The sequence below is a fragment of the Nycticebus coucang genome, chromosome 3, assembly GCF_027406575.1.
Source record: "Nycticebus coucang isolate mNycCou1 chromosome 3, mNycCou1.pri, whole genome shotgun sequence".
NCBI classification, from domain to species: domain Eukaryota; kingdom Metazoa; phylum Chordata; class Mammalia; order Primates; family Lorisidae; genus Nycticebus; species Nycticebus coucang.
The window spans coordinates 38047396-38063082 of NC_069782.1; positions in this window are offsets into that span (position 1 = coordinate 38047396).

A 15687-nucleotide genomic window follows, 5' to 3' on the forward strand; every position below is an offset into this window, starting at 1 on the left:
CTGTGTAAACATCATAGCATGTACTCACACAAACCTAGATGGTAGAGCCTGCTGCATGCCTGGGCTGTATGGTCTAGCCTGTTGCTCTTAGGCGACAAAACTGTACAGCTTGTTACTGTACTGAACACTGTAGGCAATTGTGCCATAATGATAAGTATTTCAATGCATTTGTTTATATAGACATATCTAGATGTAGCAAAGGTACAATAAGATTCTATACAAAAGGTAAAACACACACTTGTACAAGGCACTTACCATGAATGGAGCCTGCGAGACTGGAAGTTGCTTTGGGTGAGTTAGAGAATAAGTAAGGAGTGAAGGTGAAAGCCTAGGAAATTAACCAACACTTCTGTGGACTTCCTAAATACTATACCACGGTGCTATGTCAAACTTACAAATTTGTTTTTCTTCTTTCAATAACAAATTAACTTTAACTTACTATAAAGTTTAGTTTATAAACTTAATTTTTAAAAAATCTTTGACTCATATTAACACAGCATAAAACATAAATACGTTGTACAGCTGTAAAAATCTTTACTCCATAGTAAGCAATTAATGGAAGAATATGTGTGCTCTGCAAGTAGCTTTTACACAGTGAAACCTGAAAGACAAATCTTTCAACAGAAAAAGTTTACCAACTACCAATTCAAGAAAGAGCTACGATGAGCTCAGATGAGGTTCAGTCAGACTACCTGGCTGAGGACAAAACTAATTTCCAAAAATTTTAGGGTAACAATGAAAGATTACTCATTACTCACATGAAAAAAATGTTAAGAGATGATGTTGGGGGGCCTACAGCCACCCACAAACCCTTTTCCCCTCCTCTCCTCCTAAAACAAAGACACAAAGGATCTGGCTTATTCCCTCCACCAAAAGTTCTGCAGAAAGACAAAGAACCTGACAGGCTATCTGTGCAATATGCCCACCTTCTGTGGCTCCATATAAAAGTGGTCTCTACTGCCCCCCAGGATCATATACCATCTTTGTACTGCCCAGGCAGGTCACTGTCCCCTTTCAATAAACCTGGCCTGAATGTCTCACAGCCTGGTGTCTGGCTGCCACCGTTTACACCTTTCAGATGATAATACTATGGCTAGCAGTAAGTGAAAAGATCTACATCTGTATATTACTTGGAGAAGACTGAATCATTACTTCAAGGGAAATATTACAGCTAATTATACCTAAAGTAAGATTCTTCTTTATTCTAATATCCCTATTCATGAGAATTTATCTCATAGAAAAAAAAGTATCAATATGCACAGACTATAAAAACTAGTTTATTATAGAATTGCTGCTTAAAAACTAGAATTAAAAACAAACTGAAGGTCCATCAATACGAGAATGGTTAAAAAATACTAATGAGTTATTAAGTAGCATAGACTATTTCCTCATAAAAGTAATTAATTATATCTATGTCATTAACTTGAAGAAATTTCCATGGGGCATTTTTAACATTAGGCAAAATTGTTGCTTGAACCAAATGTAATATATTAATTTGCAAAACAGTTGCAATAAATCCTCTGTGAATGAATGTGTTTGTGAAAGACAAGTTTTTCTTTATAGGATTATACAGAAGAATTTGTAGAAGAAAACTTAGTCGTTAATTTTAATTTCCTTTGGTCGAGGATGAATTAAGCTAAGAGAGTAGGGCGGTGCCTGTGGCTCAAAGGAGTAGGGCGCTGGCCCCATATGCCAGAGGTGGTGGGTTCAAACCCAGCTCCGGCCAAAAACTGCCAAAAAAAAAACACTAAGACAGTAAACAGAAATGGCTTTTAAAAAGATGTTTATTATAAAAACAGCAAAAAATAATCACCTCTAAAGACGTGTATGACAATCAGTACATGGCAGTGCCCAAGTGACAAGCATCAAACTGAGGTATGGCTTGCACTTACAAACGGAGACTATTACAGGTATAGGTTAAGTGTACCTGTTTCAACTTACATGCAAATTTAACTTAAGAACAAACGTATAGAACATATATGGTTTGTTGGAACTAGGAACTTCCTATTAACTGAACAACAGATTATTTGTATTCCAGTGTTTTTTCTCCTACTAAATCCTTTCTCTTTTCTATGACCAAATCAGGAGCAACAGTGCGTTTAATCATTATCCCTCCTTAGTCTTCTACAATCTCTGACATTTCCTCAGTGTTTTCTTACCTTTCTGAACCTTTATATTTTTGCAAAGTAGTGGCCAGTTATATTTGTAGAATATCCCTCAATTTGTATAGTCTGACATTTTTTCAGACTAACTGGTTGCACATTTTTGGCAAAATATCATAGGATTGCTGTACCCTTCTTAGTCCAGCCCATCAGGGGATGCTCAATATGACTTACAAGTTGTATTTTAAAATATATTCTTATCTTCCTAAAGTGCTTCTTATAGAAGTTTTAATCATTAACATCTGTATGTTATATAACCAGCGAAATCAAATGACAATGAATAGAAATTTGGTGATAGTACAATAATTAAGTTCTTCTACCCTAATTTATTGCTCTTGTTAGCGTTCTAGTTTTATTGTTTTTCATTTTTAGTTGCATTTGAATACCCATCTGAAATCTCTTATAGTAGTGTTTATTGTAAATAAACTGAAGCATGGCAAAAGAAAAGGATTCTCATCATTTTTCAGCCTTCCAAATTAGTGTAATAAAATTTCTCTCCATAACCATACAAAGAAAAGTAGTGATCTAAAAAAATAAATACAGTACAATTATCTTGTGTTCCTAAGAGCAAGGCCATAATCAATATGATACTTCAGTTAATGGGGTCTGTAAGAAGGCCCATTTTCATTTGAATTTTATAGTGTAAGGATGAAGGATTTTTGGACATGTGTCCAAAAAAATAAATAAAAACCTAAGCATTCTTTATAAAAGAAACTGACTAGTTTTTAGTGAACAGCCTGGCACTCTTTCTTGATTTCAGACGAAGTAAAATAGGCTGTATTCCAATTCATTAAAAATATCTGATGCTAGCCAAGTTTTTTCCCAGTATTAAATGTGTTATAGTTCTCAATCGTACGTCAAAGCTACATTATATACATACTACAGTAATCAACTGTGAAAGTCCCAAATGCATTGTGGAAGAGAAAAGGAAGCCTTTTATCAAAAGCCAGTTCCTGCTTCCTGAACAATGATACAGTTTCTACAGTTTCTCTCTAGAGAACTGAATTTAGTTAGTATTCATGGAATGGGAAAATGAAATTTTAAAATGCATGCATGCCTAAATACACACACGCATCATATGCATTCATACTTCTCAATGACTTTAACATATCTTTCTCTTTTGTAAATGTTTATTTCTATTTATTGAGACACATGTGCCCTTGGAATGAGTTTTGAGACAATCATTTTTAAAGCTCTTCAAGGAAAGAGTGTAATTATTACTTTCATCTTTCATTTTTCATTTGCTAAAGGATTTAACCTTCTCTTGCTCATCCAAAGTCTAGCATGGAATTAGTGTAATGACCAGATGTTATGCTAACTTAACCAGACCACCTTTAATCCCCCACTCAAATTAGTACAGATTATTTCTCAGACAATATAAAAATGTACAACATTCATATATTAATTATACTTATTGGACTTAAAATAATATGGAATTAGGATAATATCTTGAAAATATTATTTTGTTATTAATTACCATGCTAACAAGAAAACTCATGCCATTAGTTAACTCTTATAATCCTCTAGGTTGCAATTTGAAATTTAATTTACAACCCTAAATGTGTTAGATTTCAGGCCTTACTAAAAAAAAGTGTTTGTTTTCTAAATGCTCATTTGCCAAAAATTTAATGATATGCTACAGTGTTAGAAATATAAATATATTAAAAACATGTTCCTTGCCTTGGCAAAGCTCATTTTATTAGTTTTGCATTCAGTTTTATAGAGATGATTATGTTTTATCTTTTTACTTTCTTTAGCATCAAGACGAAGTGTGTGTGTGTGTGTGTGTGTGTTTGAGGAGCTGGGAAGAGAATTTTTATTTTGCTTCCAGACTTGCTCTGTAGATACAGCCCACTAGATCCAAGCTTAAAGTGAAAAATTTTCCTATCAGTCTTCCCACTTTGGAGATGCCCTGGCTTTTTACTTTGCTCCCCCTTTTCCTGCTCTACCATGAAAGCCAAAGATTGACATTTGACTAGATATGCAATTGTTTATGGTTTCAGGTAAGTCTGCGAGGAAACAGACTCTGAGATATTGATTTTTATTTGGGGCATTCATAGAGAAGTGCTCTTGAGAGTATGTGTGTAAAGAAATTGGGAAAGCCGGGGAGCATGGATGAAGAAATGTTACCTTAGAGGGTTCTGAAGCTAGGATTGTAATATGTTGAGAATAGGGGCTTGTGATCTGTCCATGCCTAGTCAGTTAACATTACCCAAGGAAGGTATAATTTCAAGAAAGGCAGCTCTCCTGGCAACTGGGGAAATAAGTGCTTTGATCCATGAGGACAGACTAGTCACTACTTACTGTATCATTTAATTTTTTTTTCACTTGATATGGGTCAGTAGGAAAACAGTTGACCAGAGACATCAGTTACCAAGTGTCTCAGCACGGAGGAAAAGTTTTAGACGAAGGAAAACAAACAAACAAACATGCATTGGGTTTAATTCTGAGGGAAGGATGCCAGAACTTACAAGAGACTCCCTGGGAAGAAGTTGAGGAGTGGAGCAAGAAGGAGCAAGGGGTCAGCAGAGGCCTGGGGTCCAGCAGAAAGGGCAGGTGGTGTGGTTTGCTTCTCCCACCCTTATATCTCTGACAGTTGATGAGCTCCCAAGCTGCTAAAGTGACTTTCTACCTGGATGAGCCCAAAAGCTGCTCAAAAGCTGTGAACTAGAAGATCCTTGTGGACAAACCACCAGGCTCTCAGCCCCTCTGAAGTGCTCCCTATCACTTAAAATAATATGGAATTAGGATAATATCTTGAAAATATTATTTTGTTATTAATTACCATGCTAACAAGAAAACTCATGCCATTAGTTAACTCTTATAATCCTCTAGGTTGCAATTTGAAATTTAATTTACAAGGCCAAGATGGCAGGTACCATCTTGCTTCTCTAAGTCCCAGCCTCCCAGGGGCCTTCAACCCACCAACTCACCAACCCCTCAACCCCGATTCCCATCTTGCTCCATACAAATATTTCCCAACTCTAGCCCAGACTGCAGAAGCCACAGGGGTCCAGGGATTCCCAGGGGTAGGCCCGGGAGCCTGGACATTATGGGTGGCTGCCTCCTAGAGAGTATAGAAATAAGAGCATGGCTTTCTTCTCAGACACTTCCCCTTCCCTCCCTACCTCCACCCCACCCCCAAGACTGCTGAAAGAGCCAACAGAATGGGGCTCAAACCTTTCCTCTTAAAGACCTGCAAGAGACTAATGAGTGCTGGGACTGCCAGCTCCCTGCTCCCAGCCCTCCTGGGTTCTGCTTGCCCGGTGGCTCCATCTGAGCAGGGCGCACATGAAGCAGAGGGACATCAAACCAGTGTGAGAACTCCACGGCATCTCGAGTCCAGCATGATTCTCCCTGGCATTTTCAAGGATTGATCTTTGGGACTGGGGCACAAGGCCACATTCCAGATCCCATACCTCTAAACTCAATCATAATACTCAGAGGCCTTGGGGGTGATTTGTGAACTGCTTTTGTGAAGCCACAGAACCTGCATGGGCAGAACCAAGACGAGGCCGTGTGGTCCCAGCCATGGTGCTCACGGACAACCTCCCTCCACGACACGGCTGTGCTCCCAGCCTGGGTGGGGATCTGGGAAGAGAAGCTCCCGTTGCACAGCTCAACCATTGGAGCTCAGCAAGTTTGAGCTCCTGCCTGCTGGAAGATGCCAGGGGGAGACAGTGGAGAGAGGGAGGGGAGCCGGAAGGGAGGCAGCCCCCACACAACCCGTGAATGTCCCTAGTGCTCAGCAGTGACAAGAGAATGAGGAAAATAAGGACAGAGAATAGAAGCAGAGTAGAATTTACAGAGGGGCCCAGGAGGTCAGCGCCCTTCCTGTGAGAGACAGTGAAGACTTCGCACTCCAGATGCACCCAGTTTTTATTATTTCCCTTGAGTAGTTAATGGGTATTTGCAGCAACAATGACATAATCATCTCTGCGGTTTCTCCTGCACTAATTCTGGATTGACCAACCAATAACTCTTCAGCGATTTTTATTACTTTTACTTCTTAAGATACTTATCAATCACAAAGGGGATTACAGAAAACAAAAGGAACAGAGAACGGGAGCATGGATGTTGGAGCTAGATGCCACCAGATTAATCCTTTGTTTCCTGTGGGGCAGATTAGTTGAGGCCTAACTCATCTTCAGGAGCGGGAAGAAAAAAGCTGAACCCTTTTATCTCACACCATTATGAACTAATCTTTCTTGCTCAGTGAGTCAGCTGCACCATGTCCTACAATGGCTTCCCAAGCCCTGTCAAGCCCACCAGCCAGGCCCTTTTCCTGAAGCCCTCTGATGTTCATGCCAAGCTGTCTCATGAAGCCCCCAGAATAGTATGTTCTTTTTGGAGGCCCCCGTCTTCTTCCATTATCCTGCACACCTGACCCTGATCACACAACATTTTGTGTAATCGTTCTATTGTTATATCAATCTAGCTCTATTCCTATAATCCTAACTTCCCTAATGTTCACCCACAGACAGTCAGATTTTGAATCTCTGGAGACCTCTTCTCCACAAGCAGAGTTTCTGGTTGGGTGGGGCCGCTTCAGCTTTTCCCTGGAAGGTTTCCCCCAAAGCTGGGAAGAGAACTTGCCCCCTGCCAAAACAGCTATTCTGCCAGCTTTTGTGGAGGCTGAGGGCCTGCTCACCTCAGCCAGCTCTGCCCAGCCTCACTCCAGCACCCATCTCTGATGTGGCAGAGAAAAAGGACTCGTCTGAAGTTCTAGGGCCCTACCTGTCACCTGGGACATTTGACTGCTTCTCCAGAGGTACTAGAGCTGGTCACAGGTCCCAGAAACTACACGGCAGCTGGTGCTTCTGGCATGCTCTACCTGCTGAAAAAGAGGTCAGTGTGTGTGGTCCTTTATAGCATTTACTGACTTAATCATACAGAGTTGGGTTGATTCTCACCCACAAGTACCACCTACTGTGTCAGAATAGACTGGGAATCCCAATATCATTCACACTGTTAAGAAAAACACAGGGCTAGGGAAAGAGAAAAGATTTCAAAGACCTCCATTCTCCCTCATGAAAGAGAAACAGGAAATCTGCCCACACACATAGTTCACTATGGACACAGCCTACAAACAACTAGCAACTAAGAAAACCACCACACTAAGGATATCTATAACCAAGGCATCCGTCCAGAATCTAGATTGCCTTCAAAGCAACCACATGCAAAGCTTAAGGTTCTTACCTAACATATGCTACAAAAATACCCATATGAGTTTGGCGGGACATCTAAAAAAAAAAAAAAGAAAAGAAAATCTAAAAATAATAAGCAAAAGTTGCTCCACATGAGAAGGAATCAGTGAAAGAGCTCCAGAAGTGTTAAAAATCAGAGCTATGCATTTAATAAAGGGCCAATAAACATAATCTACAAAGAATTCAAGCAAATCATCAAGAAACAATAACAAAAAACATTCAAAAAGTGGACAAAAACATGAACAGAAGCTTTTCAAAAAAAGTGAATAAATGGCAAATAAACATATGGAAATATTCTCAATGTTACTATCATAAGAGAAATGCAAATTAAAACCCACAAGGAGATATCATCTTAGTCTGTTAGAATGTCTTTTATTTCAAAGTCCAAAAACAATAGACACCTGCATTGAAGAGAAAGAAACACTTACTCATTGCTGGTAGAAATACAAATTAGGATAACCCCTGTGAACAACAGTATGGAGATTCCTCGAAGAACTAAAATTAACTCTTCATTTTATCCAGCAATTTCATTTGTGCGTATTTATCCAAAGGAAAAGAAGTCATTTTACCAAAACTACGCCTGCACTTGAATGTTTACTGCAGCACAATTCACAATTGCAAAATTTGGACATTGTCAGAATATTCTTAACAAGCTCTATATTGTTCTGTGCAAATGAGAGAGAATAATATGTGATTTATTACCAAAAATATATTACCTTTGCAACTACACATGTATTTGCTACACATAAACTAACCCATAATAATTACTTTGTAAAATTTTGGATGAAGTGCTACAAAGCATCAAAATACCTGATTCCATAATATTTTGGGATACCAAGCTCAGTAATATCTTCTAGGTTGAAACTATTAAAGAAAAGCATACAGATCTACATCCCATCTTCTTGAGTTCAGTTACTTTGTTTTTAAGTGAATCAATAAAACAACAGAGAAGCCATTATCATAGTTGGAAGAGAGTTTATAGATAAAGGATTCATTGCACAGGTATAAAAGGGGCACAGAAAAAGCAAAAGGGATGATGCAGAAACATGGAGAGCAGCAGAAAGATGTGATCACTCTTAGGACAAGGGGGGAGATGTTATTAGAAAACAGCGGGTAGGAGACCCATGTACAGCTCACTTTAACGGAAGGAGCAGTGAACCTCCTTCTGCAGAAAGTCAGTCCTCCAGAGTAGCAGAAAACAGACATCTGACTTCTCTCACTCGCTTTACAGGTGTCCTGATCACTGTCCCCCATGACAGCCCAATGGAAAGAACAGGGCCCAGACTACACTGGTTTAATTTATATATATTTGCATCCTTATTAGGGGAAATGCTTGAGAAAATTGGCCTGGGAGAATACTTCTTGAGGAAGACACCTCGGGCACTTGAAGCAACATCAAACACACATTACTGGGATCTGATCAAATTAAAAATCTTCTGCGCTGCCAAGAACACACTAAGTAAAGCAAATAGATGGCTCTCAGAATGGGAGAGAATTTTTGCAAGTTATATGTCTGTCGAAGGTTTAATAACCAGAATCCACAGAGAACTTGAACTTATTTCTAAGAAAAAAACAAGTGATCCCATTTCATTGTGGGCAAGAGACATGAACAGAAGCTTCTCTGAAGAAGACAGGTGCTTGGTTTACAGACACATGAAAAAATTCTCATCATCTTTAATCATCAGAGAAATGCAAATCAAAACTACTCTGAGATACCATCTAACTCCAGTAAGATTAGCCCACTTCACAAAATCCCCAAACTACAGATGTTGGAGTGGATGTGGAGAAAAGGGAACACTTCTGCACTGCTGGTGGGAATGCAAGCTAGTATTTTCCTTTTGGAAGAAAGTTTGAAGAACACTCAGGGATCTAAATGTAGACCTGCCATTTGATCCTGCAATTCCTCTTCTAGGTGTATATCCAAAGGACCAAAACTCATTTGGCAATAAAGATATTTGGGGCACTGGCCCCATATACCAGAGGTGGTGGGTTCAAACCTGGCCCCAGCCAAAAAAAAGATCTTTGCATCAGATTATTCATTGCAGCTCAATTCATAAGTGCCAAGTCATGGAAGAAGCCCAAGTGCCCATCGACCCATGAATGGATTAATAAATTGTGGTATATGTATACCATGGAATACTATGCAGCAGTAAAAAAAAAATGGAGACTTTACATCTTTTATGTTTACATGGATGGAGCTGGAAAATATTCTTCTTAGTAAAGTATCTCAGGAATGAGAAAAAAACGTATCCAATTTATTCAGTAATACTGTGAAACCAATTTATAATCACCCACACTTACACATGAAAAATGAAACACAGCTTTAGCCTAGGATGAAGGTGGGAAGGGCAGGGAGAGGGGAGGGGATGGATTGGGAAGGATAGTAGAAGATAGTTGGGGGACCACACCTAAGGAACACATTACAAGTACAAGTTGGATCTAGCATGTGTAGAACACAAATGTCCTAATGCTATAATTGGGTAAGTGAGGTGAAAGCTATGTTGATTAGTATGATGTAAGCATTCCAATTTGTACAAAGCATCAACATATTGAAAATGGCATAAATGTATTTATGATCTATGTACCAAAGACTTAATAAAAAAATAATTAAAAAAAAGAAATTAGAATGGAAAATGGTGGTGGGTAAATGTGAAGGAGAAATTGAAGATATTTGGCCTACTTTAAAATTTTGAGCTAAGGAGAATAAATTATAGCAGGTAAATAAAAATTAAGTGTTGATGAGTTAATGATACTATGTAAATTCTTTGATTTGAAAAATCACAATAACAAAAAGAAAAAAAATCTAAAATTTTATAGGCAGTGTCAAATGACAAAAACTAGAGAACAATAAAACAGACTTATACCATTTCCTTCATGTATGTAGGTATATGTGCATGCATAGTTTTTCTTCTGAAATAATTTAATAAAATAATATTTGTAAAATCTTTGAATATTTAATATACATGAGCATGTATACATCACAGCTTTATTGCTGCAAGCATTTTTCAGTTTTAATAAAAATTCCATTAAATAAATATTTCCCTAATACAATAAAATATGACTTTTCCCTAAATAACTAAATTCACATAATAGTTTTAGATACTTTCCAGAAATCACCTAATATTTTAAGTAATAAAAACTTCAGATAATAAGCAGTTAATATTAAAACCAGGTTATAAATTTTAAAGCTTCATCCTATTTTATCTTCATGATTCCACAGATATTTATAAGATTATAAACCTTCATTTCTATCCTTAGGGAGCAAATAAGAACAACTTTCACAAGGATTTATGTTTTCTCATACCATTTTTTAAGAAATACCATATTTCTTTTTTGTTAAATGAAAAGTAGGATAAAAATAGAGAAAGTTTGTTCAGCTATGTGTGTTCATTTTAAAAATGAATTTGGTATGGTTGTTAAGAATGCTGTCTCTGGGACAATAATCCAAGATGGTGGCTAAGTAACATCCATCCCCCAGGGCACAATGAGTCTGGGGAAATGAGACTCCAGGCATCTCTGGGTTGTGGGATCTGCCTATAATCATCCCTTTGAGGATACAGGAAGTCAGCAAGGGACTTCTGGACCCAAAGAGGAGGACAAAAACAGAGGAAAACTGGCAAGTGGTTGCATGTATTCGATTGACCTAATCCCGCTGACAACCATAAGTACAAGCAGCAGTGAGACTGCAAACCAGAAAGGCCTTACCTGTAAACTGTTTTGGTGTTTTTGGACTTGGCACTCACTTGAACTGCCTTTGGGAGAGCTTGAGCAGGAGTGTGGAGAACTTCGGGCATTGCCTAGGGCCCCAGACTGAGCCACTGAGCCAACGGAGCTAATAGTGTTCGGCTGTGGGCCGCAGGGAGCCATTGTGAGAGAACTGCCACAGCAAGCTCCATCCTCAGGGTCGCAGAGCAAGGATCGGGTGGGAGCTAGTAACCTATTGACTGAGCAGCCTAAAGGCGGGGGCTGAGCTGTCTTACAACCTTAATCCTCAGGGGCAGAGTGAGACCGGTTTTGGCACACTGGAGCCTCAGGCTGTAGAGTGCCATGGCATCACAGCTCATACCAACCTCAAACTCCTGGGCTTGGCTCCGCCCAGACCTCCATGAAAGCTACACCACGACCCCTGACCCACGACCTGTGCCCACCTGACTTCCGCAACCCTGACCAGGAACTGCAGGAGCCATGTAACCCTGCATCCTCCCTCCTGTACCCTCCCAGCCTCAAGACTGGCCCACTCATCTGGCCAGGGACTTTGGTAGCCAAGCACCGTCCAGAGCTCTCCCTGCCCCTGCGCAGAGCCCTTCTCCTGGCCAGAGACTGCTGGGGCCTTGGGATCTCTGTGCCAAAGTCACTGAGCACCAGGCACTCCCAGAACTGTGTGCACCACCTCCCACCCAGTTACTGGATCTGGGTGTGTCACACTCCGAAGCTGCTTCCAACCAGAACTCCCTGGCTGGGGCAGCCTCAGAGGAACTATAAAGGGTCACACCCTACAATGATCCGGCAACAATAGAGTGATCCTCCAAGGTATAATCTCGAAGAGACACCTCCCCAACTCTGAGGACAGCCAGAGGCTATGGTGAAAAACAATCATGAGGCAAAATCAACAGAAAAACTCTGGCAATATGAATAATCAATGTAGATCAACTCCCCCAAGGATCAATGGGGCAGGCAAAGCACAAGATCCAATGCACAAACAAATAGCTGAGATGTCAGAAATCGAATTCAGAATCTGGATAGCAAATAATATCAAACTAGAATTCCAAGCAGTAAACCAAAAGATACCTCAAGAATTCAACAAATTCAAAGACCAAATGACCAAAGATTTTGACACATTGAGACAAGAAGTTGCAGCCCTCAAAGATCTGACAAACACAGTAGAATCCTTCAGTAACAGAATGGAGCAAGTAGAAGAAAGGATTTCTGACATTGAAGACAAAGCTTTCGAATGCTCCCAAACTCTCAAAGAGGAAGAGAAATGGAGGGCCAAAAACAGATCACTCTCTCAGAGAGCTCTGGGATAATTCGAAGGAAATCAATATTTGTCTTATAGGGATCCCTGAAAGTGATGAAGTGGCTTCATAAGGCACAGAGTCTCTTTTCCATGATATTATGAAGGAGATCTTTCCAGACATGCCAAGACATTCTGAAATTTAGATAGCAGATAGTTTCAGAAATTCATCACGACTCAACCCGAATAAGACATCCCCCAGACACATCATAATCAATTTCACTAAAGTTAATATGAAGGAGAAAATTCTGAAAGCAGCCAGATGAAAGAAAATTATTACCTACAAGGGCAAAAATATTAGAATAACTGCAGATCTCTTTGCTGAAACTTTTCAAACTAGAAGAGGATGGTCATCGACTTTTAATCTCCTTAAACAAAATAACTTTCAACCCAGTATCCTGTAACCAGCTAAACTGAGTTTCATTTATGACGGACAATTTAAATACTTTAATGACATTCACATGTTGAAGAAATTTGCCACAACTAAACCAGCCCTCCAGGATATTCTCAGACCTATCCTTCATAAAGACCAGTGTAATCCTCCACCACAAAAGTAAACCCACCCAGAAAATTTTGATCAAATTCCAACTTCCACAGTTGCAAAAGGATGAAAAATGTCCACTGGACTCGCGAAGGGTTTATCAATATTCTCAATTAATATGAATGGTTTAAATTGTCCTCTAAAGAGGCACAGGTTGGCTGACTGGATACAAAACCTCAAGCCAGATATCTGCTGCATATAAGAATCGCATATAAGAATCAAATATACACTAAAAGTGAAGGGATGGTCATCTATATTCCAGGCAAATGGAAAGCAGAAAAAAGCAGGTGTTGCAATCCTATTCGCAGATGCAATAGGCTTTAAACCCACTGATATAAGGAAGGATAAAGATGGACACTTCATATTTGTTAAAGGTAACACTCAATATGATGAGATTTCAATTATTAATATTAATGCACCCAATCACAATGCACCTCAATTTATAAGAGAAACTCTAACAGACAAGGGCAACTTGATTTCCTCCAGTTCCATAGTAGTTGGAGATTTTAACAACTCTTTAGCAGTGCTACATAGATCCTCCAAAAAGAAGCTAAGCAAAGAAATTTTAGATTTAAACTTAACTATTCAACACCTGGACCTAGCAGACATCTACAGAACATTTCATCCCAACAAAACTGAATACACATTCCTCTCATCAGCCCACGGAACATACTCCAAAATCGACCACATCTTAGGCCACAAATCTAACCTCAGCAAATTTACAAAAATAGAAATTATTCCTTGCATCTTCTCAGAAAATCATGGAATAAATGTTGAACTCAATAACAACAGGAACCTGCATACCCATACAAAAACATGGAAGCTAAACAACCTTATGCTGAAAAATAAATGGGTTATAGACGAGATTAAGAAGGAAATTGCCAAATTTTTGGAACAAAACAACAATCAAGACACAAATTACCAGAACCTCTGGGATACTGCAAAGGCAGTCCTAAGAGGGAAATTTATAGCACTGCATACCTTCCTCAAGGAAACAGAAAAAGAGGAAGTTAATAACTTAATGGGACATCTCAAGCAACTGGAAAAGGAAGAACACTCCAATCCCAAACCCAGCAGAAGAATAGAAATAACCAAAAATCAGAGCAGAATTAAATGAAATTGAAAGCAAAACAATTATACAACAGAACAATAAATCCAAAAGTTGTTTTTTTTGAAAGATCAATAAAATAGATAAACCTTTGGCCAACCTAACCAGGAAAAAAAAGAGTAAAATCTCTAATTTCATCAATCAGAAATGGTAACAATAAAATAACAACAGACCCTTCAGAAATAAAAAAAAAAAACCTTAATAAATACTACAAGAAACTCTACAATCAGAAATATGAAAATCTGAAAGAAATTGACCAATACCTTGAAGTACGTCACCTACCAAGACTTAGCCAGAATGAAGTGGAAATGTTGAACAGGCCTATAGCAAGTTCTGAAATAGCATCAACTATACAAAATCTCCCTAAAAAGAAAAGCCCAGGTCCAGATGGCCTTATGTCAGAATTCTACCAAACCCTTAAAGAAGAACTAGCATCTATATTACTAAACCTCTTCCAAAATATAGAAAAAGAAGGACTATTACACAACACATTCTACGAAGCAAACATCACCTTGATCCCCAAACCAGGGAAAGACCCCAAAAGAAAAGAAAATTATAGACCAACATCACTAATGAATATTGATGCAAAAATACTCAATACGATCCTAACAAACAGAATCTAACAACACATCAAAAAAATTATACACCACGACCAAGTGGGATTTATCCCAGGGTCTCAAGGTTGGTTCAATATATGTAAATCTACAAATGTAATTCAGCACATAAACAAACTAAAAAATAAGGACCATATGATTCTTTCAATTGATGCAGAAAGAGCTTTTGATAATATTCAGCATCCCTTCATGATCAGAACACTCAAGAAAATTGGTATAGAAGGGACATTTCTTAAACTAATACAGGCCATCTACAGCAAACCCTCAGCCAATATCATATTGAATGGAGTTAAATTGAAATCATTTCCACTTACATCAGGAAACAGGCAAGGTTGCCCATTGTCTCCATTGCTCTTTAACATTGTAATGGAAGCTTTAGCCATTGTAATTAGAGAAGAAAAGGTGATGAAGGGTATCCACATAGGATCAGAAGAGATCAAACTTTCACTCTTTGCACATGACATGATCATATATCTGGAAAACACTAGGGATTCTACTACAAAACTTTTAAAAGTGATCAAGGAATACAGCAATGTCTCAGGCTACAAAATCAACACCCATAAATTTGTACCCTTCATGTATACCAATAATAACCAAGCCGAAAAAACAGTCAAGGACTCTATTCCTTTCATAGTAGTGCCAAAGAAGATGAAATATTTGGGAGTATACCTAACAAAGGATGTGAAAGATCTCTAGAAAGACAACTATGAAACTTTAAGAAAAGAAATAGCTGAAGACATTAACAAATGGAAAAACATACCATGCTCATAGCTGGGAAGAATCAACATTGTTAAAATGTCTATACTACCCAAAGCAACATATAATTTTAATGCAATTCCTATTAAAGCTCCATTGTCATATTTTAAAAGTCTTTAAAAAATAATACTTCATTTTATATGGAATCAGAAAAAAACCTCAAATAGCCAAAACATTACTCAGCAATAAAAACACAGCAGGAGAAATCATGCTACCAGACCTGAGACTGTACTATAAATTGATAGTGATCAAAACAGCATGGTATTGGCACAAAAACAAAGAAGT